We start from the raw sequence: 3,990 nt of genomic DNA on the forward strand, positions 1-3,990 counted from the left end.
TGCCATTATGGCGTGAATTTACTGGGTACAGAGGAATAACACTTGAGTCCCCAGGAATGGCAATGCAAGGGGGGTATCATGGGTGAAATAGTATACTCTGTTATGTCCATGGTACTGCTCATGTCTATAGGTGACGGTTACCACTTTCCATCAGGTGGGCCGTCAGTTTGTTTGCCATTCTAAGCTGTATAAAAAAAAAAGAATAGGACAGAGGTACCCAAGCAATCGACTTTTGTACAAAGTCTCCCTCTGGTGTGTAGTTAGTAGTTAATCGTAGAGTATATATTGCCAAGTCGATCTTAACGTGGTTTTCTCTAGAAACAATCGTATTTTATTCTTGATGAGTCAACTGACCTGCTGCAGCTGCAATGGTTAACAAATGAGGGGTACTATGGGCATCATAATGTGTTGTTTTAAATCTACGACAATCCTACGTGAGCTTATTTGCAATCCAAGTGGCAAGAGGCAAATAAATGGCAAATAAAGTGGTGAGAGTTGGCCGTGTGCTCCTGGCATAAATGGACCACCTCTTTCTTGCCTGTGGGAGTAGTAACAGGCGACTAAGGGAACTTAATGATTGAGGGATGGGCATCACCAAGCTAAGCATGACAACGTGGGAACCCTATGTTCAGCAGTGGACACTTAACGGCTGATATGGTATATGGTAAAGTGATGATAAATATATCGTTAACCACTTATTTATTTATTTATTGTACAATAAAACTTTGTAAAAGTGGCAAGCTTAATGCCATATGACATTCTCTACCAGCTAACCGTTAGGTAAAAACAGAAAGCGTATGAAGGGCAGACGTGGTGAAAAATATGTGACAATATATATATATATATATATATATATATTACAAAAAGATTTGGCTTACAGTTTTACAACCGGCCGCCTGCCTGACGTCAACGCTCTTTGGGAATATATATATATACATAAAAATTATAGTAAACGTTATGAAATATAGTAACTATTGAGTAACCTGTAACTAGAGCTTATGACGAGATTCATGTTATAAAATTATTATGAATGCTTGCTCTACCAGCCCGGAGCGGTATTAATTTTTTAGACACGCGGTCGTGTACAGATAAAGAGCTGGGATAATATACTTTCATGTTTTGTAAAAGTTTATGATACTCCAATTTACCTTTCATCCTTGGATGTTGTGTTCGTATTAAAATTACATCTCTTCACTGGAAATATTTCGCTGACAATTTATAATTCTGTTTAAACATCGTTTGATGTGAAAAGCGTTTTTTTTTCAAGCGGTTTTTAAAAGGAAGAGGTCGATTCGTCTGTAACGGATGGGGGGTATCATGAGCGAAACGGTATACTCTGTTATGTCCATGCTACTGCTCATGTCTATAGGCGACGGTTATCACTTCCCATCAGGTGGGCCCTCAGCTTGTTTGCCATTCTAAGTTGTATAAAAAAAAAGCTTTGCCAAATCTAAATCATCATCATCATACTATCATCATATCAGCCTTTAACTGTCCACTGCTGAACATAAGTTTTCCCCTTGGGAGGTTTTGCCAGTAACTGCCACGCTTGGCAGGCGGAATAGCAACCGCGGTTAGGCTTTAGAGATGTTTTAAGAGGGACACTGCTATCCATCACTCGCGAAAGAAAGAAGGGGCTTATTCTATCCCGGGACCACATGGCAAATCTAAATAAATCTTGATAATATATTTTAAATTGATACAGTTTTATGTTACAGTTAATTTGTGCAGACTAAACTAAACCTGTTTGTGATGATAACCACTTATTATTTGGCTTTACAATTTTTGTAACTGTCCCTCAGTAGCAGAGTGGCGCAGCGGAAGCGTGCTGGGCCCATAACCCAGAGGTCCGTGGATCGAAACCACGCTCTGCTATATATTATAGTTTTATACATACATACATAAATATCTGTCACGCCCGTCTTCCATTAGAGTAGGCAGAAACAATGGAACGCCAAATGTTAACATTTTATGTTAAAATTGAATTAATATTGGTATATATTTCTTTTAATTATCAGATGTTAGATTTTATTTGTATTATTTTCTATGTTTTGGTATAGTTTTTGCTAGGTATAGCAAAATAATACTGTAAAAGCATACTGAGCCCATAACTCAGAAGTTTGTAGATCGAAATCACAGTCGGTTGAGGCATTTTTAATTTCACAAACTACAAATATTGTAGATAACTTAAATTATTATCGAGTCCATTACATAAACAGAAGCGTAATTATAATTTGCTTCTTTTTATTTAGTGTTTTTTTTATTTGATACAAGCTAATTTCTACCATATCCTACTGGAAGCAGAGTGGCGCAGGGGAAGCGTGCTGGGCCCATAACCCAGAGGTCCGTAGATCGAAACTACGCTCTGCTATAGATATTATATTTTGTTAATTTGCTATAGATTGATTATTTCACTTAAGACAAATTATGGATATTTTTTAGATTTAGATACAGTAAAAGAGTGCTTGCTATGTTCATAACCCGAAAGTCCATACGCCGATAATATATTTTTCTAAAGCTTTTTTATTACACAAACTTTTTTTTTATACAACTTAGAATGGCAAACAAGCTGACGGCCCACCTGATGGAAAGTGGTAGGTAACCGTCGCCTATAGACATGAACAGTACCATGGACATAACAGAGGACTCAGGTACTATTTCTCTGTACCCTGTAAATTCACGCCATATCCCACCCTTCAAACCGAAACACAGCCATGCAAACACAACTGCTTCACGGTAGAAACACGAATGGGACAGAGTCTCTCTCTGGTAAACTATCAATATTGTAGATTGGTTTCTATCGAATCTATAATATAATAAAGATTCAAGCTTTGTTAATTTAATTATTTTTATTTAAATATCGACTTTTGTACAAAGTCTCTCTCTGGTAAACTATCAATATTGTAGATTGGTCTCTATCGAATCTATAATGTAATAAAGATTCAATTAATTATGTAACTTTGTTAATTTAATTATTTTTATTTAAATATAAGACAATTTCTAGGATGTTCTACTGTAAGCAGAGTGGCGCAGGGGAAGCGTGCTGGGCCCATAACCCAGAGGTCCGTAGATCGAAACTACGCTCTGCTATATAATATAGTTTTATCAATGTTATCATTGAATATTTTATATTGTCATTTTTTTGTTTGATACACCAGACATGTAAGGGTAGTATTTGTAATGTTTCTTTGTTATAGCAAAGTGATTTAGTAAGCATGTATTTGGCAATACGATTACTGTTTCCTACAGGACAGGCTCAGCCTAGTATAGATATCATGTTAAACTTTGTGCAAAAAAGAATAATAATAATAGAAAAATATATATATATATATATATATATATATATATATATATATATATATATATATATATATATATATATATATATATATATATATATATGTACGTGCAATGATACAGAAATTATATCGTTTGGTATGATTAAATGATGCAGTAAGATGTACTGGGCCCATAACCCAAAAGTCAGTAAATTAGATCTACTCTTTGCTAAAATGTCTTTATTACATAAATCATAAATATTGTACGTAAATTAGTGTAAGATTACGTAATTAGTAATTGTAATACGGCTCTTTTTGTTTATATTTTAAAATTAGATACAAACAGATTTCCATAATGTATGAACGGTAGCAGAGTGGCGCAGCGGAAGCGTGCTGGGCCCATAACCCAGAGGTCCGTGGATCGAAACCACGCTCTGCTAAAGAACTACTTTTTATTATGCCACCTTTTTATATTACTATTACGATTTGCTTTAATAAAAAAAAAAAAAAAAAAACCTTTGTACTTTTATTTGAAGGAACATAGTGAAATAAAAGGGTGAGTACGTATAAAATCATTGATGTCACTGTATATTTTATGACCTCCTCCATGTTGCATCTAGTAGGTTATAATCATGTTTGCTATTGTATGTCTCCTAAAAGACTTTTAAAATACAGTAAAAACAGTTTTCTATTTTATTTAGGTAACTTTTAT

General features: G+C 34.7%; 4 non-coding genes across 4 annotated transcripts; all 4 read left to right on the plus strand.

The window, feature by feature from the left end:
- The first annotated feature begins 1,803 nt into the window (after window positions 1-1,803).
- On the plus strand, window positions 1,804-1,875 carry Trnam-cau (transfer RNA methionine (anticodon CAU)). Its single transcript has one exon. It is a non-coding gene; the product is annotated as a tRNA-Met (tRNA).
- A 424-nt stretch (window positions 1,876-2,299) lies between these two features.
- Window positions 2,300-2,371, plus strand: Trnam-cau (transfer RNA methionine (anticodon CAU)). Its single transcript has one exon. It is a non-coding gene; the product is annotated as a tRNA-Met (tRNA).
- A 647-nt stretch (window positions 2,372-3,018) lies between these two features.
- Window positions 3,019-3,090, plus strand: Trnam-cau (transfer RNA methionine (anticodon CAU)). The gene has a single exon. It is a non-coding gene; the product is annotated as a tRNA-Met (tRNA).
- Window positions 3,091-3,646: 556 nt separating this feature from the next.
- Trnam-cau (transfer RNA methionine (anticodon CAU)) lies at window positions 3,647-3,718 on the plus strand. The gene has a single exon. It is a non-coding gene; the product is annotated as a tRNA-Met (tRNA).
- The last annotated feature ends 272 nt before the right edge of the window (window positions 3,719-3,990 follow it).

This window comes from Galleria mellonella, unplaced genomic scaffold (genome assembly GCF_026898425.1).
Source record: "Galleria mellonella isolate WM207_F2 unplaced genomic scaffold, CSIRO_AGI_GalMel_v1 utg21, whole genome shotgun sequence".
NCBI classification, from domain to species: Eukaryota; Metazoa; Arthropoda; class Insecta; order Lepidoptera; family Pyralidae; genus Galleria; species Galleria mellonella.